Source organism: Lepus europaeus, chromosome 20 (assembly GCF_033115175.1).
Source record: "Lepus europaeus isolate LE1 chromosome 20, mLepTim1.pri, whole genome shotgun sequence".
NCBI classification, from domain to species: Eukaryota; Metazoa; Chordata; class Mammalia; order Lagomorpha; family Leporidae; genus Lepus; species Lepus europaeus.
The window spans coordinates 27,033,774-27,060,735 of record NC_084846.1 but is presented as its reverse complement, the minus strand read 5'-3'; the positions used below and the strand labels follow the sequence as shown (position 1 = coordinate 27,060,735).

At 45.5% G+C, this 26,962-nt stretch overlaps 1 protein-coding gene across 3 annotated transcripts in view; it reads left to right on the top strand.

Moving 5' to 3' along the window:
• Positions 1–11,450: 11,450 nt before the first annotated feature.
• The window catches only part of HYCC1 (hyccin PI4KA lipid kinase complex subunit 1), a 90,170-nt gene continuing 74,658 nt past the window's right edge, over positions 11,451–26,962 (top strand). For all 3 annotated transcript variants that reach the window (XM_062179257.1, XM_062179255.1, XM_062179258.1), the window contains exon 1: positions 11,451–11,656. The gene's annotated coding sequence lies outside the window, so the exon portion shown is untranslated. The remainder of the gene's footprint in view (positions 11,657–26,962) is intronic.

Below are 26,962 nucleotides of genomic sequence, written 5' to 3'. Positions count from 1 at the left end.
CATCATCCTATTTTATGGCTGATAGGTTTAGGTTACATTATTTAGTTGTAGAAACTATCATCAAGTCTTTTTAAGCTGTAAAGCTTGGAAAGTGTGGTTTTGACTCTCCACATTCAACCCCACTCCCATTCTTCTGCTCCAACCTCTACTGAGAAATTCTTTACCCCAATATATTCTCTCCACAGTGTCAGGGATAATATAACCCAGAGCTAAGCAAGCAGTAACTGACCAGAAGCCACCTATCCCAGGAAACACACCTCACCCCCTCGTGGAGGAGCTAACACATGCAAATTCTTTTTTTTCTTTTCTTTTTCTGACAGGCAGAGTTAGACAGTGAGAGAGAGAGACAGAGAGAAAGGTCTTCCTTTTGCCGTTGGTTCACCCTCCAAATGGCTGCTATGGCTGGCGCGCTGTGCTGATCTGAAGCCAGGAGCCAGGTGTTTCCTCCTGGTGTCCCATGAGGGTGCAGGGCCCAAGGACTTGGGCCATCCTCCACTGCACTCCTGGGCCACAGCAGAGAGCTGGACTGGAAGAGGAGCAACTGGGATAGAATCTGGCATCCCAATCGGGACTAGAACTTGGTGTGCCAGAGCCACAGGCAGAGGAGGATTAACCAAGTGAGCCGCGGTGCTCCCCCAACACATGCAAATTCTAACACTTGCAAATTCTGACTCAAAGAAGGGGCTTAATAAATAATTGCTGATGCTGAATCTAAGTGTGGCTGAGCAGTGATTTGCCCTGAGACAGACAGGCAGAAGTGTTTCAACACTGCAGAGAATGGAAAGGTCTGCATTAGCCATCAGGGAGATGCAAATTCAAACCAGAATGAGCTAGCGTGACACGCCCACCCGAAGAACTAGAATTTAAAAGACTGGTAATACAAATATTGGCACAGATGCAGAGCGACTGGAATTCTCATATTCCACCAGTGGACGTGGGAGTGATGCGTCTACTGCGGAAAATGATTTGGCAGGATCATGGAAAGCAGAGCATGTGCGGAGGTTGTTCTCAGCAACACCACCCCCGGATGTGTACCACAGAAGGGCATGGACATGTGCGCAAGAGTTGTTGTGTAGGAAATGCTCCCAGCGGCATTCTTGTAATGTCCACCCCCCCACCACTAGAAACAGCCAGGGGCCTGCGCTGTGGTGTAGTGGGTAAAGCCGCTGCCCATGGTGCTGGCATTGCATCTGGGCACTGGTTCAAGTCCCAGTTGCTCCACTTCTGATCCAGCTCCCTTCTAATGCTCCTAGGAAAGTAGCAGAAGATGGCTCAAGTACTTTGGCCCTTGCACCCATGTGGGAGACTCAGATGAAGCCAGGAGCTCCTGGCTCCTGGCTTTGGGCTGGCCCAGCCCTAGTTGTTGTGGACATTTGGGGAGTGAACCAGCAGATGGAAATCTCTCTCTGACTCTCTCTCTCTCCATCTCTTTCCCTCTCTCTGTAACTCTATCTTTCAAATAAATAAATACATCTTTAAAAAAAAGAGAGATAAATGCAATGCCCATCAGCTGTAGCGTGGTCACATTAATTGTAGTGCCCCATCCAGTAGAACATCATATAATGAAAACAGATCAGCTATATTTATAAGAAACATGATGGACTTTACAAGCACAACATCAAGAGAAAGAGCCAGACACAAAAGTGTATATTTCCCATGATTCCACTTAAATGAAATTTCACAAGCATAGATAAACCATAGCATAGTGAGTCAAAGCAGATTGACTTTGGGGAGAAGGGAGGGAATAGGGATTGGGAGTGGGCACAAGGCAGTTTCTTTTTTTTTTTTAATTAATTTATTTATTTGAAAGTCAGAGTTACACAGAGAGAAGAGAGGCAGAGAGAGAAGAGAGAGAGAGAGAGAGAGAGAGAGAGAGAGAGAAAGAGGTCTTCCATCTGCTGATTCACTCCCCAGATGGCTGCAACAGCCGGAGCTGCACCAATCCCAAGCCAGGAGCCAGGAGCTTCTTCCGGGTCTCCCATGGGTACAGGGGCCCAAGGACTTGGGCCATCTTTACTGCTTTCCCATGCCATAGCAGAGAGCTGGATCAGAAGAGGAGCAGCCGGGACTAGAACTGGTGCCCATATGGGACGCCAGCACTTTAGACCAGGGCATTAACACGCTGCACCACAGCGCTGGCCCCGTAAGGCAGCTTCTGCATTGCGTCAGTATTCTCTCTCTTGACCTGGTTGTAGTGTGTGCCTCGTGACAATGCCCTGAGCTCACTGTGGTTTTTTCTCTTCTTTTCCCTACATATATTGTTCAGTAGTCCCCCTTCTGTGTGGCTTTACTTTCTGTAGTTTTCAGTTATAGTCAGTCAACAGTGGGCTGAAATATTAAATGGAATATTCCAGAAATGAGCAATTCCTAAGGTTTAAATTGCACACCGTCCTGAGTGACATGATGAAATCTGGTGCGCTTGCACTCTGTGCCTCCAGAAATGTGAATCACTCCTTGATCTGGTGTCTGCATGCGGCACCCGCTCTCCACTTTTAGTCGCTTTGCTCTTGGTTATCACTTGGACTGTCACAATACCGCAGTGCTTGTGTTCAAGTAACCCTGATTTTATTTAAGATTGGCCCTAGTGTACAGAGTACTGAGGTTAGCACTTCTATAACAATGTATTGTCATACTTTGTTTATATACTATTTTAGTACTTGTTATTATTGTTGATCTCTTTGGGTAATTCACAAATTCAACTTTATCATAGATATATATGTATGAGAAAAAAACAGTGCATCTAGGGGTCAGTACTATCTGCATTCAGTGGGGGGTCTTGGAAATGTCCCCCAAGAATAAGATAGGAGGGACCACTGATCTTTAGCTTAAAAAATGTTGCAAAAATTGCAGAACTTCCTTGGCTGTGTCGGTTCACTTTATTTCCTTCAAGTTGCCTTCATTCTTCTCAGCACCTGGCACATCTTCCTGTCCATGGTGCCCAGAGCCCAAGCCCTCTCCAGAGCCCTACCTGACACAGCTCTCTCTTTTCCTCCTCGTTGGTCTCCCCACGTTCTTTCCCAAAGCTCTGCTCTTTCTTAGGGACTCGGTCAATTCATCTTTTCTAAGTTTTTGATGACTGAGGCATCTTCTCCTCTTGCTGTAATCCAACTTTGAAAAAAATCGAGTGACTTTTAAAGTTTAGTACCTGCTCCAACCCATGAGGATAGAATTTTTGTTTTTTGTTTTTGTTTTTGATAATCCCCTTAAATGACCCAAGGTAGCAGGCTCTGGACATGCGTGTGCTGGGGACTTGCCTCAGCTCAGCCAAAAATATGAGAGAATGGTATGTGCTGTGACTCAGCAAGTGAGGGTCAAAGAGACTTCCCTGATGGGCTGGGCCACTTCCTCATGGTGGAGGAAGTGGAAGCCTGACTTATTCTTACTGAGCACTGATGATGTTGTACTCTTTTCCCACTACCCTTCCCCCTTCCTTTTTTTTTAGACATAAATACCAGGGTGTGGTGATGATGACTAAGTAGATGAGAACAAAAATGAAAAATGCAAGTATTATTCATATGCTGGACTCCCTTAGCCTGGGTGTGACAAAGCAGAGACGGTGACTGGTCCAAGCCTTTAGGGGGTGGGGGTGCCTCTTTCTGCCATTCCTTTTACCCCTTTCTTAGCAGCTGGGCCTTGTGGTCCCAGCCCCAGCCACCCCTCACCCAGTGCCTGTGCCTGGTGAACAGCTGTGGAGGCGCCGCTCGGCAGGGAACCATGGTAGCGTGTGGCCCCATGGCTGCTTCTGCTCCCTGGGCAAGGGGCTAACCCACAGGAAACAATTTTGGAAGTACGGCCGATGGTATACAATGAAGTGTTCAACTGAATACGACTGAAATACATTGCAAAGCAGGAACTCAGCGAGTCAGAGAGGGGAGAAGTCAGAGCTTTCGCCACTTGGGTGGGCGTAGATGCACCAAGTCAGAATTAGATTCATAAACCAAACCCAGACGGAAGGAGCACTGCCTCTGTTCATGTGTCCTTTAACCTGCGTCTCTGGAGTCCCCCCTTGGGTCCAGTGCTTAGCTACTAGTTCAGCTTCCTCTGGGGACTCCCTGTTGATCACCATCACCCATATATTTTTCTTGTGTGATTTTCTGTTCCCTTGACCCCTACTTGACAGAGAAAAATCTATGTACAAGTTCGTCCTTCTCAACTAAATACTCACTGGCGAGGTCTTTTGCTTGCCAGCAATAACAACAGCTTCTCTGTGGGATTTATGAGAACATTTTAGAGAATTTTGAGTAATGTATTGGCTAAAAGTGAAAGGAATCATGTTTAACCAAGGTTCACTTGGGCAGAATTAGCAGTGAGCCAAGCTCGGCCACCGTTTCTCCTGCTTAATAAATAATGTGGTAGCCGGCATTGTGGTGCAGCCGGTAGAGCTGCCGCCTGTGATGCAGGTATCCCTAATGGGCTCCGGGTTCAAGTCCCAGCTGCTTCACTTCTGATCTAGCTCCCTGCTAATGCACCTGGAAAAACAGTGGAGGATGGTTCAGGTTCTTGGGCCCCTGCCACTCACCTGGGAGACACAGACGAAGCTCCTGGCTTCAGCCTGACCCAGCCATCTGGAGAGTTACCAGGGTAGACGATCTCTCTCTTTCTCTCCTTTCTTTTTCTCTCTCTCTGTAACTCTGCCTTTCAAACAAACAAATAAATCTTTTTTAAAAAAAGTGAATTTCTCTTATCATAAAACCCACATTTGTTTATTGTAGAACCTTTGGTAAATTATAAACGTGTATGAATAAGAAGATAGAACTCATGGATTTCTCCATGCTCCTGTGTTGCTGATCCATCCTCCTCATAGGAACATTTGTAAAATGGCGACCATGTCATCTGTGATGTTCTGCAGCCATCCTTCTCATCTAACAGGCTGTGAAATGTCTTCTCACAAAATATTTTTCAAATATGCGATTTTTAAAATGTCACTAAATCTTTTTCAAACATGTGAGTTTTAAAAGCTGCATAATAATTGTATCCTGACAATAGTTCTAGAAGACATTGTTTAATAAAATGCCTTAGGGGCTGACGCTGTGGTGCAACAGTTTAACACCATGGCCTGAAGTGACGGCTTCCCATATGGGCGCTGGTTTGTTGAGACCTGGCTGCTCCACTTCCAATCCAGTTCCCTGCTGTGGCCTGGGAAGGCAGTAGAAGATGGCCCAAGTCCTTGGGCCTCTGCATTCACATGGGAGACCGTGAGGAATCTCCTGGATCCTGGCTTCGGATCGGTGCAGCTCTGGCCATTGCGGCCAATTGGGGAATGAACTATCAGATGGAAGACCTCTCTCTCTCTCTCTCTCTCTGCCTCTCCTCTGTGTAACTCTGACTTTCATATAAATAAATAAATCTTTAAAAATAAAATAAAATATATAAATGTCTTAGAAGACAGCTGTGAGGATTTCTGATTTCCGGTCACTTGAGGGTGGATATCTGGATGGCTTGTGTATCCACAGGAGCCAGGTTGGCGTAGCTGTCAGAAGTCATAGAAGGCTATTTATTCCTTAAGTTTCCTGTTAAATTTTAATGTATAGAGCCTTTGTTTTAAGACACGGAGAATATTTTCTTCTTTTTAGGGTCGTTTATCCTAGAAAAACCCATAACCAACCCTGAAGGTAAAATTATCTTTGCAAAATTCACTTGGTTCAATTTCTTTCACAAGGTTCGTTTGAGGTGACAAAGGAAAAGCAAACTCGGTCTCTTCCTGCTGTACATTCACAACACACATCACTTCTGTGACCCGCAACCATGTGGGGTCTTCTCGGGACAGCAAGCAATCAATTGTGCCGCAGAGGGCCTGCTGAGTGTCCCCGAACTCAATTCAGTTCTGAGTCTGCCTGGCAGCAGTATTAGAGCCCATAGGTTGAGGTTTGGTTGTACAGACACCTGTTGCCTACCCAGGCCTTCTAAACTCCCAGTCACCTGGCTGCAAACTGGGGCTCCCGGGACCCTCTCATTGAGCTCAGTTAATTTGCTAGAGCAGCTCACAGAACCCGGGGAAACACGACTTAGATTTACCTGTTTATTGTCAAGAATATTTACAAGGAAACAGCCAGAGGGAGAGACACATAGGGCAAGAATGGATCTCCAGGGTGGGAGCTTCCACCCCTGCAGAGTTGGGGTGCATCCCACTCCTGGCACCTGCGTGGGTTCTTGTTCACCTTCCTGCGGGCCTCCACGTGTTCAGATGTGCAGGAGCTCTCTAGCCCTCTGTCTTCCTGGTCTGAACGAAGGCTTCACTGCGTAAGCATGAAGGAAGCTTGGCCTCCTGTGTGGAGATGGGATTGGACAAGAAGTGGTCTGATGGCATGCCAAGAGGCTGAGTGGAGAGACAGCAAGGCCTGTCTGTGCAGATTCTTCCTGGCCTCTCCGGGCAGCATTCCTTTCTCCAGGGGTTGGGGCTGGACCCCTTCTAATGTGGTCTCGTGATCCACAATCAGGCCAGCTAGATCAGAGAATTTCTTTATGGCCAGCTCCAAAATGGAAGTGCAGGGAAAGATTACAATATAATTCATTTTAAAAAAAGATTAAAAAAATTGTTTGGAAAGCAGAGTCACACAGAGAGAAGGAGAGATGCAGAGAGAAAGAGATCTTCCATCTGCTGGTTCACTCCCCATATGGCCATAGTAGCTGGGGCTGAGCCTGGAACTCCATCCTGGTCTCCCACATGGGTGGCAGGGACCCAAAAACTTGACCCATCTCTCACTGCTTTGCCAGGCACATTAGCAAGGAGCCAGATTGGGCTGGAACTGGCACTCCCATCTGGGATGCTGGAGTACTGGCTACAACTTCACCCGCTGAGCCGCCATGCCGGCCTTCACAGCGTATGTCCAATGTCTATGGCCTGCCTTGGTGGGAAAAACAAGCAGGTGAAAGGGGGGCAAGAAAAGGTAAGAGTGAGAGATTTTGCTTTCTGAGGCCAAAAGTGCCCAACATTATAACAAAAGGTCATCATCTGCTTCCATCTTTATTGCTGCTTCAGGTACCAAAGACAGAAGGACAAATACTTCAGCAGAGTATGGGTTTACTGTTCTAGTCATTTAGGAAGCAGCAAAGGTTATGGGGGTTGTAAGCCAGGAACCGTGGATGAAAACCAAGCATGACTTGTCATGGCATCATAGTCCATGATTCTGGAAATCTGCTTCTTGGTTTATACAGGGATGAACAAGTCAGCAATTCACTTAGGATACATTAGGTGGTGGTGCTAGGAATTTATGGGGCTCTCGGAATAGCTGCACTTGGGAAGCAAACACAGGGGGCTGGCTCGATCCAGTGCAACTGCAGGAAGGGGATTATCTCACTTTCTCCGTGACAACTTCGCTAATGACTCATCCAATTGTGTCTCCACTGTCGCTGCTCCTTGGTTACTGTTGCCCTACTGTGTGTGTCTCCTCTCTACCAAGTGGCTTCCACTGACGCAGGACCCATCCCTCTTTTCTGGGCTTCTTCCTACTGACTTTCCAGCTTCCACTCCCCCATGTGGATTTCCTCTTTCCGCTTCAAGTTCTTGAAAGAGAATGGGTGCTGTTGCTCACCCCTTCCCCGTGTGGGCAGAGTGCTCACCTCAGCTGGGCTGACCTCATTTTCTCTGGTTCTACCCAGGGGGTTGGATGGTGTAGACAGGTGTGTGGCTGCCTCAGTTGGGGGTACTGCCCAGGGAAGTTCTCTTAGAAAGGGAATCTGACTCAGCAAACCCTTGAATGATCTCTTGGGCACATTTTGTTTTGATTGGCTTTTTTCACTTTTAATATGTTTAACATGTGGCTAAAGTAACAGTTTGATGTATTTTTCATAATAAAATTCTCCTGTTTCATTTACAATAGTCAAATCAACGAATTGTTTTCTAGCTGATTTTGATAAAAATATGAATTAATTTCTTCTTAAAGTTTCTGAAATTTCATCTCATAGAAATGACGTTCATGCTTTCTCATTATCAAACTTCTTTAATAAATTTGTTTCATAAGGTTTTTATAAGCTTGCTTGTCAGAAGGTAAATGCCTTTTAATAGTTAATGTAAACCTTTGGCTACAGATATCAGAGGCTAAGCAAAGACGGATAGGGAAGTTCTGGAATACGCTGACTTTCACAAAGTAGCTTACACGCATTTCCCTCTTGAGACGGAATGTTCTTGGAGGCATTTTCCCAGGACTTTGCTACTAAAACCCAAGTGATTATGTGCGACAGTTGACTACGGATTGTTATTATTGGAAATTATTTGTATATGCACAGATTGTGATGAAAAGGAGTGTGCCAAGCAAACAAAAAAGCTGTGTTTCATTTTAGTTTTAGAGGGGAGATGTAACCTAAACGGCCTTTTATGTCACTTCACCACTGCAAAAGGGGAAGTGAATCTGGCAGCAGACTGCTTCCTGTCTTCTTGCAGGAAGGAAACAAACTGTAAACACGCACAGACCGACTTCAGTTTCTTTCCCCTCAATCCAGCCTATGCCCAGGACTGATTTAACCTCAGTGAAATACTGTGATGTCACCCTCCCCGTCTCTGTTCTCAGCCCTGGGTTTCTGTTAGAATCATTTGAGGAGCTTTTTAAAAAATTCATTTGTTCAGGTTCTACCCCACACCCAATGTTCTGATTTATTTGGTGAGGGTGTGGTTTAGATATTAATTTTTAAAGATTTATTTATTTATTTGAAAGAGTTACACAGAGAGAGGAGAGGCAGAGAGAGAGAGAGAGAGAGAGAGAGAGAGAGAGGTCTTCCATCTGATGGTTCACTTCCCAGATGGCCACAATAGTCGGAACTGCGCCAATCTGAAGCCAGGAGCCAGGAGCTTCTTCCGGGTCTCCCATGTGGGTGGGCCATCTTCCACTGCTTTCGCAGGCCATAGCAGAGAGCTGGATTGGAAATGGAACAGCCGGGTCTTGAACTGGTGCCCATATGGGATGCTGGCGCCTCAGGCCAGGGCTTTAACCCACTGTACCACAGCACTGGCCCCTAATATTTTTTAAAAAAGGGATCTGAAGTGATTCCGATAAGCAGACAGAAAAGCCATGAAGGCAAAAGGAGAGAATATTTTCCTCCAAAACACTGGAGAACTTGAAATCAAGGCGCTTGATTAAATCTGCTCACAGCCTGGGCTGGCCTGGCTCCAGGTGGTCTCCATGACCTCCTGGGGCCTCTGAACATTGCTGCTGCTTCTCTTCTTCTTCAGGCATTTCAGAGGTCTCCCCTTCACACATTATTTTTTTTCTGATTGGAAGAATTTCAATTTCAATTTTTCAAGACAGCTCAGCTCTTACCTCCTCCACGCTGTCTTCCCTGATCTCCCTCCTCTGGAAGATCTACAAGGAGCCAACTCTGCACCGCCTGTGTCACCTCTTTGTTACACTGAATGACTAAGCTTTGCTGGACTTTTCACCTGCTTGCTTCCCAGCTATCTATGTTGTAAACTGCTAGCATTCATTTGCACCCTTCACAAATCCACTGCTTTGCACAGAGCGGGAAGCCACTGTTTGCTCCTCCCTACCATCCTCACCACCACAAGGATGCGTCCGGCCTCCTCATCTTGCCCTGGTCCTGACTGGCTTTTCTGCCATCGGACACCCTTGCTCTTTAAATCAGGCCAAGACATGGCCAATGGCCTGTAAAACACTGTGTGTGTGTGCGCGTGCACACACACACTCCTTTGCTTATTTCTCTCCTTGTTTTATGATCCGCTCACTTTGTTTCCTTTCTTGCCCCTATCCTTCCCACGCCCAGGACTTCATGGTGGAATTCAGCCTCCTGGGTTCTGACTGCATGTGTGTTGTAAGATGTCAGGGGAAGACCAACCTTCTGTCCCTGTTCCTGTGGGGAAACATTTCCGCTGACCAGGCTTTAGCCCAGGGTCCATTTTCTGTTAGTACCCGATCTGAGCTTCCCAGCATCCCTCAACAACCGCACTCTACTCTGGTTTTTGTTGTTGTAGAAGTCTCACTCTTTTAAATAAATCTGATTGACCGTGTTAAAAACTTGTTGGTCCCTTGTGGCTCACAGAACTAAATCTAAACAAAACTGTCCAGTCGGAGATGATGAAAGCAAAGCAGAACTTTGTGTGTCTCACTCACACCGCGCATCCATGCCGGATGGCCACATGTAGCTGGCAGCCCTACAGTAGCCGGCGGGTCCCCTTTTGGACAACACAGACACAGAAGACGCTTTCCATCACTGCAGAGAGCGCTACGGGACAGCGCTCATCTGAACACCTTACGCCAGCCCCCGAGGGCTTGTGTGATTTCATCGCCTGCCTCGTGTTGGGCTGCTCCCCATCTGCTCATCTCCTCAGTGTTCCTCCTCCACCATTGCATGTTCTGTCGAAGCCCCACACCTTCGAGCATGGCGCTCCCTCTTCCTGAAGAGGGCTTCGATTTTTCTTCTCTGCAAAGGCTCGCTGGCCCTTTAAGATCCAGCTCCAGCATCACCCTTCTCACAAGGTTCCTCAGCTTTCCTAAACACCCTGTGTTGATTGTCCTTGCTCACTGAACCCAGGACGGTTGCCCTTACCAATGCATTTTGCTATTATGTCCTGATAAATCTGATTATACCCTGGGAGAGGGCGAGGGTCTTGTCTGATTGTTTTAGCAATGATTCGCTGAGATTGCTTGCCTGGTACCCTTCGGATATCAGTAGAGTGTGCTTTAATTTCTGTAGCTGTTATTGATGTGTGCCGCATGTTTGAAAGAAGACTTGGTGCTTTGGGGAAATTCTTTCCATTCCTAGAAGAAAGCAAGGTTGGGGATCCATTTTTCTTGTAAGGAGGTCCGGCTGGACTTCTGAGGGTTGTGGTAGGAGGAGTGCACAAGGTCAGACCTGGTGGGAATGTAACTGTGCGCAGGAGCTGGCTTAGCGGTGCTCAGGAGCCTGTCTGACATGAAGTATTTAGCGTGTGTTTGGGAGAAAAAGAAAGGAGCGATGGAGCCCGTGGGAAGAGAACTGGAGAAATGTATTTGAATATTTCCAAGGCAAGGCCAAAGCAACGATAGGGTAAAGGGGAAGAGTTTTTAATCAAGGTTTTGCAAAAATGTGCATGTCTTTTCCTTCTGAGATTTTGAAAAAAATTCTTTGAATTTAATTACCAGGAAATAATGGTCTTATGCAAATTAGCACATCCTGTTTTTTCTGATTACACTTCTCATCGCCTGTGGAGGGCTTATTTTCTTCCGAGAACGGCCTGGAGCCCTGAGGGTTTAGCGTCGGAGAGACGGTCGCTGATCTCTATCGCCTAGCGGCGGCCGCAAACCCCACAGTCAATCATCCCCGGCCACGCCCATGGACCAGACCACGCCCACTCTTGTGGCCCGCCCTCCCACCTTATCGCTCCGCCCCAGGTCCAGCAGCGGAAGATTCTGTTTGGTGAAGAAGTTGTTCTGGTCCCGCCCCCTGGAGCCGCGATAGGCTGAACCGGTGTGGGGCGGTGGTGGTTGGCTGCCCGGGGACGGGTCCCTGGTCGTGCCTGTCAGAGTGGCTGGCGGCAGTGGCGGCTCTCGGGGCTGGGTTGTCAGTCAGGGAGAGGAGGGGAAGATGGCTCGCCGGGACCCGCTGTGCTAGAAAGAAGGGGGGCAGGTGGTGCTGCCACTCGGGAGAAAGCGGAGCAGCCGCCGTCGCCGTCGCTGCGGGCGGGACGAGTCGAGGTTCTGCAGCCGGAGCTCCGGGAGCTGCCCTGGTGAGTGCGGCCGAGCGGCCCACGCCGCCCCTCAGGGCGTCCGGCCACCGGTAACTTTTTTGTCAGGGAGGAGCCGCGGCGAGGCGGCGGCCGGCAGGGGACCGGGACTTTGTCCCCGGGGTGGCGGCTTCGTTGAAGGTAACGGCTCCCGCGCGAGGCTCTGCGGGTGGGCGCGAGGGGGCGTGCGGCCCGGCCGGGTGGGCAGCGCGGCCGGCCCTTGCTCGCCCCGAAGTTGGGCTCAGCCCGCCGGCCGCCTGGGCAGCAGCGGAGTGCGCGCGGACTCGGGGCTCCCTCCCGGCGGGGAGCGGTCCAGCAGCCTCCGGCCGGGAGCCGGGAGCCGCCGCCCCTCGGGAGGCAGGGTCGGCCCCGCCGCGGCCTCTGCAACCCCTCGGATCCTCGCTCTCCCCTCGGGCGAGGCCGCCGCGGTCCGGGCAGCCCTGGGGGCCACGCTGGTCCGTGTCTACTCCCCCTGCGCTTGGAAAGCCGCCTCGGGCGCCGAGTCTGGTCGCGCGCAGGGCGGAGAGGTTGGGAAAGCGGCCGCCAGCCCTGCCCGGGTGGTTTCCCCGGAGGGCTCCTCTTCAGCCCTCGCCGCCTGCTTTCTGTCGGTTATCGCTCCTCCGAGGCTGATTTTGATTAACGTGCGGGAGAGTCGTGGGGGCGGGGGGCGTGCGGGGGTTTGGCTGGAAGTCGGCGCATTTAGGAGACCCCAAGTTTGCAGGCTTCAGCCCTCCGCCGTGCGCTTGTCTGCTTTGCACCTCCGGAGTTGAGACACTGCTGCCAGGTGTTCCTGGGGCCCGGTGGCTTCTCGCCGCACAGGGCCACACGCCCAGCCCCAGCCAGCCTGCCGCTACCCTCTGGCAGCCTCTGTGGATCTCAGAGACCCGACTGCAGGCGCTTTTTGCAAACTGTGTATCCTTGGGGGGTCACACAGTAGTTTTTTGGGAGCCAGTAGGCCACGTCTGTGGCTCAGGTAAAGCGCTTTACAGTTTGAGGTTTTGAAATCCTCCTGGCATGAAGTCCTCAAGAGTGGCATAATCTTGAGTCCCTGGGAGAGCGCTTGGAAGCTGCTTCTCCAGGAGGGTGTTCCGAATGAAATGTCACCTCCTCTCTTTCTCAACATTTTTTCCCCCCACCTTTAGATGAATACATTTTAAGGTTTACAAGATGACTATTTGTCGGACATCAAATTTTTGGAGTTCAAATAAAGGCAAGAAAGGAAAAAAAAATCATTAACATCTGGTTGACCAATAATAGCTCCAAAGTTAGCTATTCAAATAATGGATGCCATTTCAATGATCACATATTTAGAAAGCACATCCTGGGTCTGGCTCACTTGATCCTGTTTGCTTTATTAAAATTATCACCGTAGAAGGATTAGAAATACACTTTGGAACCAAGCAACTGGGAATTCTCTGTGTGGATAAAAACATACGCATACAAAATTTGTCCCGGATTCCTGGGGTTCATGGGTTCTTGGACGTCCTGACCCGGGGTGGCTGGAGCCTCCTGATCAGGGACTGTGCTGTTTGGGAAGCGGCTAGGAAACCCACTGCTTTGTTTGCTGTTTGCTGAAGCCTCGCTGTCACTATGACCTCTTCTGTTGGCCAAGGAAATGGAGTTATTTGACAAATTCTAAAAATCTGGGTTGGTGCTATGGCACATAGGGTTAAAGCCCTGGTCTGAAGCGCCGGCATCCCATACCGGCGCTGGTTCTAGTTCCAGTTGCTCCATTTCCGATCCAGCTCTCTGCTATGGCCTGGGATAGCAGTACAAGATGGCCCAAGTCCTTGGGCCCCTGCACCAGCGTGGGAGTCCCGGAAGAAGCTCCTGGCTCCTGGCTTCGGATCGACACAGCTCCAGCCATTGCGGCCATCTGGGGAGTGAACCAGTGGACGGAAGACCTCTCTCTCTGTCTCTGCCTCTGTTAATTCTGTCTTTCAAATAATCAAAATAAATCTTTAAGAAAACCCAAATTTAAAAAATCTGAAAAAAATAAATACACTTGGTTATCAGCACTAACTACATGGGTAGATGAGGGCACCCAGGGAGATACTGGCTGGGTCAGCACACCTGCTATGTTCTCTCTCTGGGTGGTAGTTCTAGTTTATGAATCTACCCTTGGTTACATTTTTATTTTAGAGTGGTACAGTTTAGACTATGAGTTTAAATATATTCTATATTCAAATGTTCTATTCAGCATCCTTTGAGTTGATATATAACTTATACCCAACTGTTTTATTCATCATCATTTTGCCTAATATTTTAGGGTGAATCCTAAGAAATCTTTTTTTTTAAAGATTTATTTATTTATTTGAAAGTCAGAGTTATACAGAGAAAGAAGGAGAGGCAGAGAGAGAGAGAGAGAGAGAGAGAGAGAGAGAGAGAGGTCTTCCATCCACTGGTTCTCTCTCCAATTGGCCGCAACGGCTGGAGCTGCACCAATCCGAAGCCAGGAGCCATAAGCTTCCTCCTGGTCTCCCATGTGGATGCAGGGGCCCAAGGACTTGGGCTATCGCCTTTCCCAGACCATAGCAGAGAGCTGGGTTGGAAGTGGAGCAGATAGGACTCGAACCGGTACCCACATGGGATGCAGGCACGGCAGATGGCGGCTTTATCTGCTATGCCACAGCGCAAGCCCCCTTAGAACTCTTAAAACAATCTTAGTGTTCAAGACTTTTTGGTGTATCAAGTTTACATTTTATAAATAAACACAATTACATCAAATACAAATTTATTTTGCACTGCTCTAGGTTGAGTAGTTACCGGGAGTACAGAAATGAAAGTCAAAGATTTTTGTCCTCCAGTAATTTACTGTCGGATATACAAGATATTGGTAACATTATGGTAATATCATGTAGTGAGTGTGGATAGGTATATGCCTGGTGGAGTAAGGGACCTTGGGTGGTGGTGGTGGTGTCGTAACTGACCTGGGGTAAAGGTGGAGTTTTACGGATGAGAGAATTTTGCCCAGAATGGGAGGTTGAGTGAATGACTTCCCAGGAGGAGGATATAATGAATGAGAAGGCAGGCAGGAGGGAGAGACCAGGGCAGCCAAGGAAGTCACTGACGGCAACAAGCCAGTGTCAGTTGATGGAGGCAGTAACATTGACCTTGACGTGGCCTGGATGCAGGGGATCCCAGGGAAGTGGTAGGCAATGAGGATAGTGAAGGCGACAGAGGCCAGGCCGGGGCATTGTGTCTTTAGCTGACATGACTGAATTGAAGGTGGTAAATGAGAAGCCGCCTATTGGATTTGGATTTTAGCCCCTCGTTCTGGCAGAGTGAGGTCGAATCTGATGGACCCTGGTCATCTGTGGGGAGAGAGAGAGAGGAACCAGGACTCTGAGGATTGGACTTGGCTCCATTGAGTGGAAACGAGGAACACAGATGTGGAATGAGGATGAGAGATTCAATTTTGGCTTACTTTCTTTTTTTTTTAAAAAATGACTGAAAACATTTTAATTACCTAAGAATTATATATATATTTATGTGGTACCATGTGATGTTTTGATACATGTATACATTATATAATGTGCAATCAGGGCAAACCTATCTTCTCAAGCACTTAGAATTTCTTTATGATGAAAATACTCAAAATCCTTTTGTCTGGATTTTAATTTTTTGAGGAATATATGGTATATTATCATATTGTCACCATACTGTACAATAGAACACCAGAACACCTTAGTCCTATTTAACTATATATTTTGGATACATTTTTTAAAAAGAGAGAGAGAGAGATTGGGATCACCCATTTGCTAGTTCTCTTCTCAAGCGCCCACAACAGCGGGGACTGGGCCAGGCTGAAGCCTAGAGCTGGGAATGCAGTCCAGGTCTCCCACGTGGGTGGCAGGGATCTGAATGAGCTAGAACTGGGAGCAGAGCAGAACCTTGCACCTAGGCCCTGTGATATGGGATGCAGGTGTCTCAAGCGGCGTCTTGGACTGCTATGCCAGACACTCATCGTTATTTTGGGGTTTTTTTGAATTTGAGGAAGTGGAACATTCAGGTGAAAATGTAGACAGATGGCTGGATCTCAGAATGTGGAACTTATAAAGGAAATCAGGATTACAGAGAAGACTGGGCATTGAATTGAAGTTGTATTGATTTGGTTAAGTCGAAATGACTCAGGAAAAGCCTTTAGTGTGATAAAGGCAGCTGCCAGACGACACACTCTGGTAAGTAGCAGCAATAGGTAGAGGAACACCCTGAAAGAGTATTGGTTAGGAAGGTGGGAGTGGCACCAGGGTAAATGCTAGGGGTGAAGGGATTTTCAAACGCGAGTGAACAGGTAAACAGCTCTCAGTGCTGTAGAGAGGTGAGGAGGAGAGGACCGTAGTGACCGGTGGCTTGGTCAAGAGTCCGTCAGAGACTTCAGCAAGTGCAGTTAGTTGTAACGGAGTGGTGGTTCAGAAACCAGAGAAAGACAGATGGTGAGGAGGCAGAAAGACTTCACTGAGGCTTATCAAGAAAACTGAACCTCAGAAGCTGTTCGTCATCCTTCTCCCTGCAAGAATGACCAGGGCAGATACGGGGGCAACTTGCAGCCAGAAACCAGAGACTAATAAAAATAATGCATGAGGAGTTGCCTCAAAGGGTGGGGAGGGGCCCGCCAGGAGGGGAGACTGCCGCTCCTTGTCATTTAGGGGACCTCGGGGAGGGACAGTACGGCCGCTCAGAAACTTCACCCTGCGCCACACTGCCCTGCTTTCAGTCCCAGCGTCCTGCTGGTGGACACCCTGGGAGGCTGCAGGTGGTGGCCCAAGTATGTGGGTCCCTGCCACCCATGTGAGAGACCCACATCGCGTCCTGGGATCTTTGCTATGGACAGTCTCAGCTGATGCAGGCATTTTGGGAGTGAAACAGTGAATGGAAGATTTTGGTTTCTGCCTCTCAAATAAAATTAAAATACAAACGAAGGGAGAGAACAGTAGCTACAAAGCAGGGATTGTCTGTCCTGGCTACACAGTTACAGTCATCTGAAGGAGCTTTTAAGGCTTTTGATTTCCAGGCCACCCCCCATACCAATTTTTGAGGTAGAGATTAGACCCAGATATCAACAATTATTTCAGAAGTCCCAATGAAGTGTGATTGGCATATGATAAATTACACCCACATACAATGTGAAAATCTGATGCTTGGGAAATGTTTGTACCCGTAACACCACCACCACCAAGTCAAAATCATGAACATACCCATCACTCCCCAGAAGTTTCCTCACACCCATGTGTAATCTTTCCTGCTCATCCCCAGGAAACCACTATAGATTACTTTCTGTCACTATAGATTATGTGTATTGGCAATTAAAATATGATTTCCTAGGTAATTCCAGTATACAGGCATGGTTAAAAATCAGTGCGGAAGAATATAGGTTGAAAGAACGTCTGTTTACATGCATAAGGAAAGTGAGAGTAAGAGGCAAGGAAGTTAGAGATTTGGGAGAGATGAGATAATTACTGTAATTAAGAGCCTGTGAGGATGGAAGTGGATTCAGAGCCTTGATCAGTAAGAAAGGAAAACAGTTCTGGAAGCAAGATCTCTAACAAAAACCGTGGTGTTAAAAGTAGCATATTTCTTTGTTGTCTCCATAGTTGCCATGTAGAATCAAGATTGGTTCTGTGAAGTACCTCTGAAGTACTGAAAAAAAAAATTCAGTAATGTCTTTTTTTTTTTTTTTTTTTTTAAAGGCAGAGTGGATAGTGAGAGAGAGAGAGACAGAGAGAAAGGTCTTCCTTTTTGCCGTTGGTTCACCCTCCAATGGCCACTGCGGCCGGCACATCTCGCTGATCCGAAGCCAGGAGCCAGGTCTTCTCCTGGTCTCCCATGCGGGTGCAGGGCCCAAGGACTTGGGCCATCCTCCACTGCCTTCCCGGGCCATAGCAGAGAGCTGGCCTGGAAGAGGGGCAACCAGGATAGAATCCGGCGCCCCAACCGGGACTAGAACCCGGTGTGCTGGTGCCGCAAGGTGGAGGATTAGCCTGTTAAGCCACGGCGCTGGCCCAGTAATGTCTTAATATTGTGAAAACAAGTACCCCTCAGATAAACTACTTCTAGGGAGCCTGAGACCCCTGGCACCCCTGTGTAGTGCTTTGTCTTTTTTTTCTGAAGGGGAGCAGTTGGAATCAACTGTTTGACTGTTGCTTCTTGTTGAGAGCCAAGTATTACCAGACTCCTTTTTGGCTCTGTCAGAGGTAGGCTGTGTATCTGCACTGAGGAAAGAGAACATGGAACACTTGGGGATTTGTTTAAAGCATCTCAGCTCAGAACTCTTTGCTCACTTGCCCTTTGCTCACTCGCTCCTGATACATCATTGGAGGAGAAAACCACCCTCTGCCTCCCAAGTGAGATGGAGAAGAGCTGTGGTTAAACATCGTCAGAAAGGTGAGACCTGTGCTCCCTCCACGACTTTGTTTTGGGTGTTAGTAAACTGAGGTCCAGGGATCATTCTTCACCTCTCTCTCTGACCTTTGGCAGAGGGCTGGAATCAAAATAGCTAAAGTCCAAGTACTTTAACAAAGGCAGAGTGAAAACTTGTCTGGTTGTCTCCGAGAGTTCTTCAGATTTCTTTCATTGTGGTTTAAGAATCAAAATATGATCTGGACCTAGAGCGAGAAGGCCTCCCTAAGTTTGGCACAGCCTAAAGGAGTGGAAATATAAGTGTTAGCATAATTTGGGATACTGTTGTTACTATAGCCACAGCAATATTCTAAACATTTTTAAAAAAGATTTATTTATTTGAAAGGTAGAGTTACAGGGAGAGAGGGAGAGACAGAGACAGAGATCTTCCATCTGCTAATTTACTCCCCAAATAGCTGCCAATAGCCAGGGCTGGACCAGGCAGAAGCCGGGAGCCGGGAGCTCCATCCATGTCTCCCATGTGGGTAGCAGAGGCCCTAGTGCTTGAGCCATCTTCTGCTGCTTTCCCTGGTGCATTAAGAGAGAGCTGGATTGGAGGCGGAGCAGCTGGACCTGGAAATGGCAACTATATGGGATTTGATGTCACAGGTGGCAGCTTAACCCACTGTATCACAGTCCTGGCCCATTGTATTTTAAAAAAATATTTATTTATTTATTTATTTGAAAGGCAAAAGAGAGAGAGAGAGGTCTTTCATCCACTGGTTCATTCCCCAAATGGCCACAACAACCGGAGCTGCACCGATCCAAAGCCAGGGGTCAGGAGCTTCTTCCAGGTCTCCCAGGCAGGTACAGGGGCCCAAGGACTTGGTCCATCTTCTACTGCTTTCCCAGGCCATAGCAGAGAGCTGGATTGAAAGTGGAACAGCCAGGACTTGAACTGGTGCCCATATGGGATGCTGGCACTGCAGGCAGTGGCTTTTACCTGCTATGCCACAATGCCAGCCCCCTTGTATTTTCTTAATTACTAGTGTAATGTGTGATCGTTGTAGGAAATCTGGAAAATTCAGGAAAGCATAAATAATAAATAAATAACACAATGCCTATATTCAGAGATATTTATTGCTAACATTTTGATGGATATCCTTATAGGTCCTTTTAAATGAGTATTTAGTTATTTCTTTAGCACAAAGAAACCATGCTGGTATTTTTCTTTTTAAAATTTTGGTAACAGCCATTTCTTCATTAGCTTATTTTCACTTACTAGGTGATGAATGCTTACCTGAATCAATAAAATACTGTTCTTTATAACATCACATCATTTGGATGTGTGTCTCCTATTCTAGTATGTAGATTTACCTTAGTTTATTTAGCCACCATTTCAACAGTTAAAAATTTAGTAATTTTGAATGAGAAGATAGCAGTTAATTGATTCTTGACAGATCAGTCACTGCCCATATCTTGTGTTCTTTGTATAGATTCTGAAGTCTAAGGGATACATAGGTTAATGATTTAATAAAAATCAGTATGTAATAAATATATTGACTGATGTCTTCCTGAAAGGTTTATTTAATATTAATTTTTTTAAAAAGAGAGAGTTGGTAGGGTGGGGAGAGGATCTTCCATCTGCTGGTTCACTGCCCATATAGCTGGAATGGCAATGGCTGTGGCTGGGCCAGGCTAAAACCAGGAGCCAAAAGCTTCATCTGCCTCCTTAGTGTGGGTTCAGGGACCCAAGCACTTGGGCCATCCTCCACTACTTTCCCAGGCACATTAGTAGGGAGCTGGGTTGGAAGTGGAGCAGCTGGGATTCGAACTGGTGCCCAAAATGGAATACCAGCATCATAGGTGGCGGCTTAACCCGCTATAATATTATGCAGCGCTGGCCCTGTAATTAATATTACTTTTGATAAGCTGTGCTTGAGAGTGCCTGTACTCTCCCTGTTCTGCATTAGCCACTGAAAGATGGCTGTTTCGACATGGAAAGTTGTATCTTCTGTAAATGTTTTCCACAGTATTCGTGACGTTAAATATTCATATCTCTCTTGTTTATTTATTAGTGGCCTTTGTCAATTATGATATGGATTTTTAAAAGCTGAGTCATAGGAGCTCTTTGTCTATACAATCTATTGGGGCTTTGTCAAATTATAATGCACGTATTTTCCTCAGTTTATCCCTCGCATCTTACTTTGCTTTTGGAATGGACTTTTTAACATTTTTAATGGGATTAAATCAGTCACATTTTTCTTTTTATGGTATCTGTCTACTTAGAAAGGCCTTCTCACATCCCAAATTATGTAACTACTCACCTCTATTTTCTTATATTAATTTCATAGCTTTAAAAAACACTTATATCCTTTAGTCTATTTGTAATGTATTTTACATTACATTTTATATTATTTTATAATGAATTTTAATATAAAGTGATAAGATAATATTTGAATGGTTTTTTTTTAAAGAAAGATCTTTTCCTAGAGGTTTTGAATACCAAATCATATGTAGTCATGATCTCTGCTACATCTGTTTCCATCTGTTGAGGTGGACATATGATTTTTCTTAGGTGTCCTGTTCTGTTTCATTGACTTTTTATTTTTGCTCCAGTGATTCCAAACTGTCCTTATCATTGTAACTTTTTGATACAACATCCTAAATGGCATATGAATTCTTATCATCTTTTTTTTGGGGGGGGGGACAGATAGAGAGAGAGACAGAGAGAAAGGTCTTCTTTCCGTTGGTTCACCCCCAAAATGGCTGCTACGGCCTGCGCTGTGCTGTTCCGAAGCCAGGAGCCAGGTGCTTCCTTCTGGTCCCCCATGTGGGTGTGGAGGCCCAAGCGCCTGGGCCATCCTCCACTGCCTTCCCGGGCCACAGCAGAGAGGTGGACTGGAAGAGGACCAGGACTAGAACCTGGTGCTCAAATGGGAGGCTGGTGCCGCAGGTGGAGGATTAACCAAGTGAGCCACGGTGCTGGCCCCTTTTATCTTTTTCAAAGCATTTCTTCTATATTTTTCAAATTATCTTTAATGTAATTTATTAATATCCCAAAGAGATTCATTGGAAAATATGTATTAACTTTCTACAGATAGTTGTGCTGTCTCTGCATTATTATCATCATTTCTTCAAGTTATCCTTTTTTTTTAACTTTTATTTAATAAATGTAAATTTCCAAAGTACAGCTTTTGGATTACAGTAGCTTTTTCCCCCCAATAACTTCCCTCCCATCTGCAACCCTCCCATCTCCTTCTCCCTCTCCCATTCCATTCACATCAAGATTCATTTTCAATTATCTTTATATACAGAAGATCAATTTAGTATATATTAAGTAAAGATTTCAACAGTTTGCACCCACACAGAAACACAAAGTGTAAAATACTGTTGGAGTACTAGTTATAACATTAATTCACATTGTACAACACATTAAGGACAGAGATCCTACATGGGGAGTAAGTGCTCAGTGACTCCTGTTGTTGACTTAACAATTGACACTCTTGGTTATGGCGTCAGTAATCACCTGAGGCTCTGTCATGAGCTGCCAAGGCTATGGAAGCCTTTTGAGTTTGTCGACTCCAGATCTTGTTTAGACAAGGTCATAGTCAAAGTGGAATTTCTCTCCTCCCTTCAGAGAAAGTTTATCCTTTATAATGCAAATATGTAGTTTTGAGTTTTCTTCAAGTGGGTTCTGACCATATATAAAGTGTTAGTTTTGGTATTTTAAAGCATGTTTATCCTATTTTTAATGGAATCTTTTTTCATTACATTATAAAGATTATATCTATCCAGTGAAACAGAAAAGTTGGTGATTTTCCTATGCTATTTTCTACCAACCATCTTAAGAACCTCTTAATTCTAATAGTTTTTATTGAATTTCATAATAATTCAGTTTAGCATTTATAAACAATGATAATGTTTTCATCTTGCCAACACTTAATCCTTATTTCTTTTTCTTATTACATTCATCAGAACTTCTAGAATAATGTTCAATTGTGGTAGTGGACAGTAAGCATCCTTGTCTCATTTCTGAGTTGAATGAGAATCTGTTTGGTTTCATGGTTTGTAGTCACAATTTTTATCACGTTAAGGAAATAGTTTTATATTTTGAAACTGAGATAAATATAAATCTGATCATATGCCCTCTTGTTAAAAATAAAAATATTTATTTATTTGAAGAACAGAGTATAGAGAATAATTAATCCCTCTTTTGGAAGGTTTGAAATAGCTTATCTATAAAAATGTCTAGATTGGGGCTGGCATTATAGTGTGGTGGGTAAAGCTGCCACCTGCAGTGCCTGCAGTGGGTACCTGTTTGAATCCTGGCTATTCCACTTCTGATCCAGCTCTCTGCTATGGCCTGGGAAAGCAGTGGAAGATGGCCCAAGTGCTTGGGCCCTTGCACCCGCATGGGAGACTCAGAAGAAGCTCCTGGCTTCAGATAGGCACAGCTCCAGCTGTTGCGGCCATCTAGGGAATGAACCAGCAGATGGAAGATCTCTCTCTCTTTCTCTCTCTGTCTGTCTCTGTCTCTCTATAACTCTGCCTTTCAAATAAATGAATAAATCTTTAAAAAAAAATGAAAAAGTCTAGATCTTTTTGAACTGAATGCAATTTACTAAGATCTTAATATGTGCTGAAGTAGTTTCCAAATATTTTGCATAATTAATTTCATTTCCTACCTGTACAACTCTATGAGATAAGGATTATTATTTGTGTTCTACAAGTAAACAGACTCAGAGGTTGAGATGCCTGTTCAAAATGAACATCTAGTTAGTGGTGGAGCACAGAGTTTAAAGTCAATTCTTGCCTGGTGCTACAACACATGTTTCTAAATCAGTACCCTAATGTTTTCTTGATTAGGACTCTTCTGTCACTGTTAACGAGTAGCAAATTCAATCAAATGACTTGATTTAACCAAGTTAAACCAAGGAAGCATCTTATTGTTTTTCCTCTTTGCTCAGTTTCAATTTTTGGTAACCCTTGTGTGATGTTACTGGTCTTTTCTGTGTTGGTATCCTATCTTTTGCTATTTTTATAAATACAGCCCAATACAGTTGTGATAGGTGATCCCAGAGTGTTATGGGGGATGGTGATGGGAATTTAAAGTATTATCTGTATATTTTATATATTCATATTTTAATCTGTTGAGTGTTCAGGATCAGTTTGTGTTCTTGAGTCTATTTCATACCTTGTAAAGAATGTGACCTTATGGTACCACATATAAGAGATCAAGGAGTGTTGGAAACCCCGGTACTTTTCCATTCTAGTTTAAATATTTGTCATTGTGGAGCCTTCCATGAGGGTAGCCTTTGGTAGTAAATGCTAAGTGATGTTTGTTTGGTGTGTATTTTCTTGAACAAAGAGTCTTTTCATTAGATGAGGCACACAAGTTGCTTTCCCATATAAACGAATAAGGATTCATTGAGTCATTTGCTCTTAGTGAAACATTGTTTCTGAGTTCTTAATCTGTACTATGAATATTATTTTAGATTTCAGCTACTGGAAGATTTACATTTACTTTTTTATAGAGTGTTGTATAGGCTTGGAAATTTAGGAGAATAATTAATGTAAGCCTTAAAAATGCTTAGATTAGGCGAGCAACTATGAACTTTACTGTTATCTCTTTTGAACTCTCTTGTGTTTTTTGTCACTTTAAGTGTCAATTAACACTTAATGAATCCTCTTAAAGTATTGGTTCTAACTGGCACACGCAGTCTGCACTCCCCACATCCTTTCTGTAGGATAAAAAGTTGCCAGCACACCTCTTTAAGTCCATGGAAAAATGGAATTAAAAAACAAGTTTATTTTGTGCAAAAAAAAGTTTTGAAATCCATGCAAATGAAGGGGGTCCACAAAAAGCTCATGAAAAATGCACCTTATGAGAAAGCTACACTTGGATTTCACAAGCATTTTTGGACCAAAACAAACTTATCTTTTAATTCCAGTTTTCTGGCAGCTATTTGAGGTCCCTTTGTATATGCTCTGTCAGTCTCAATTTCAAGGTTCCTGCTGATTTGTTAGAGTGATGACATGGCCCCCACGGCAGTGCACACTTTAGTAGTTGAGAAGAAAGAGAGACTGTTGTGGGAAATTGTGAACTTTGATGTGAACTTTGAGTGGTTTCTGATAAAGGGAATGGAGAGGAAGGAAGATGTCTTAGAGACGCCGGGGTGGGAATGGGGGCGGGGGAGAAGCATTAGTAGGAATGGCAAGAATGTGTAAGGGAAGAAGCTATTAGAGGATGGTTCCATGGATGATAGAATGGGAATAGTGGAGGCAATGAGGTCAAGAAACAGTTTCAGAAGGGAGGACATTTGCCATAGGGTTAAAAGAAAGAGCCTTGGGGCTGGCGCTGTGGTGTAGTAGTGGGTGCTGATTCGAATCCCAGCTACTCCACTTCTGATCCAGCTCCTTGCTGATGACCTGGGAAAGCAGTAGAAGATGGCCCAAGTGTTTGCACCCATGTGGGAGACCTGGAAGAAGCTTCTGGCTCTGGATCAACCCAGCTCTAGCTGTTGTGGCCATGTGGGGAATGAACCAATGGATGGAAGACCTCTCCCTCTGTCTCTGCTTTTCTGTCTGTAACTCTGCCTCTCAAGTAGATAAATAAATATTTTTTTAAAATCTTTTTTTTTTTTTTTACAAATATTTATTTATTTGAGAGGTAAAGTTATAGACAGTCAGAAGGAGAGGCAAAGAGAGTAGTCTTTCAACTGTTGTTTCACTCCCCAAGTGGCCGCAATGGCCGGAGCTGGGCCAATCTGAAGCCAGGGGCCAGGAGCTTCTTCTGGGTCTCCCACGTGGGTGCAGGGGCCCAAGCTCTTGGGCCATCGTCTACTGCTTTCCCAGGCCATAGCAGAGAGCTGGATTGGAAGAGGAGTAACTGGGACTAGAACTGGTGCCCTCATGGGACGCTAGCTCTGCAGGCAGAGGATTAACCTACTGTACCACAACACCAGCCCCAATAAATAGATCTTAAAAAAAAAAAGCCAATTCATGAAGTCAACATAAAGTCAAAGAGAGTGTATGAAGAGGCGTAGATTTATCCTGAGAAGGAGGCTGAGGAATAAACTGATGGTGAGCACGTGGAGGCAGGGGCAGTAGACAGGACAGGCATCTCAATCAGGAGGGGCCATCAGCGGAAGAATGGACATACCTGGGGGCGTTAGTCTGAGGAAGCAGTCCCTCTGCCCCCACCTCCTTCATGCTGTGAGATTCTCAAACGCAATCTCAAGTGAGATGGAAGTGTCTTACTGAGCACCTACTGCATGCCACTGCTTTGTGGTTTTTTTTTTTTCCCCCTAAACCTTTCCTGTAGGGTGGGTGCTATCACCTATCCTTCACAGTTGGGGAAATAGGGACTTGGAAATTTAAGTGGCTTGCTTGCCGGAAGGTGTCATGTGATTTTTGGGTTCCAAAATCAGCCTTCTTTGCATTGTGCCCTGTTGCTTCCTCTGTGCTGAGCCGTGTTAGAACACTGTGGAGGTCATAAGAGGAATGGAATATAAAGTATGATTGCTCCTCTTACAGAAAGGAGTGCATGAGTACTTTTACTTGTCCTTGCTCTAATTTGTGTTCACTTTTAAATGTTTTACTCTCTTTCTATGTCACTCTGCCTTTCAAACTGATGAAAATAAATAAAAATTAAACATTTTTTAAAAGGGGCGGACATTGTGGCACAGCAGGTTTGTTGCCTGTGACGCCTGAATCCCACATCTGAGTGCACACTCAAGTCCCAGTACTATTTTTCTGCTAATTAGCTTCTTGCTAATGAATGCTGAGGGGCAGAAGATGGGATAGTTTAAGTTCCTGGGCCCTGGATGGAGTTCTGGGCTCCTGGCTTTGGCCTGACTCAACCCTGGCTGTTCCAGGAATTTGGGGAGTGAATCAGCAGATGGAAGAAATCTCTCTATTTCTCCCTGTCACTCTGCTTTTCAAACTGATGGAAATAAATAATAAGAATTTAAAATATTGTATAAGAGGAATCATATTAATAAGATCTATCTATTAATATCTGATTTTTAGCAATTGCTATTTTTAGGAGATGAGATGTTCCTTTTCCCCATGGTAATGACAGGTTGAGGGGAAGGGAAGCATAGGCCAAGAAGGAGCGTGGCCGGCATTGTGGCGTAGCGGTGAAACTGCCACCTGTCACGCTGGCATCCCATAGGGGAGCACTGGTTCCTGTCTCAGTTGTGCCACTTCTGATCCTGCTCCTAATGCTGATGGCCTGGGAAAAGCAACACAAGATGGCTCAAGTGTTTGGGCCCCTGCCACCCACGTGGAAGACCCTCATGAAGTTCCTGGCTCTTGACTTTGGCCTGGTCCAGACTGGCTGTTGGCAGGTATCTGGGGAGTGATCCAGTAGATGGACGATCTCTCTCTCTCTCTCTCTCTCCCTTTCTCTCTCTCTCTGTAACTCTGACTTTCGGATAAATAAATAAATCTTAAAAAAAAAAAAAAGAAGAAGAAAAAGAACTTCAAATGTGTATGCAAGTTCAAGTGGCTCCTCAGCAAGGCCAGCCTCTTCATGGAAGCCGTGTTGAATGGGTCACGAGATGGTAACCAGCACTCACTCACCAGGTCACTAGACAACACAGCCACAAAGAGGTTATTATAGCATAATGTGGTTTATTGAATTTGGATTTCATCAATCACGAATTGGCTAAAGGGTCGAAGCAGATGTTTGGTTTTCTGTAATAAACTCTTTCTTCAAAAACAATGCATAATTGAAAAGAAATGCTTAAAATACTTAAGGGATTAAACATTCTTATAGGATTTTGAAGTACTGTGGGAGGTAGCAAGATGGAAAAAAATTTTTTGTGAAGATTTATTTATTTTATTTGAAAGACAGAGAGAGAGAAAGAGAGAGAGAGAGAAACGGAGAAAGGGAGAGAGCGAGAGACCTTCCACCTGCTGGTTCACTTCCCAAATGACCCAAAATGGCTGAACTGGGCCAGA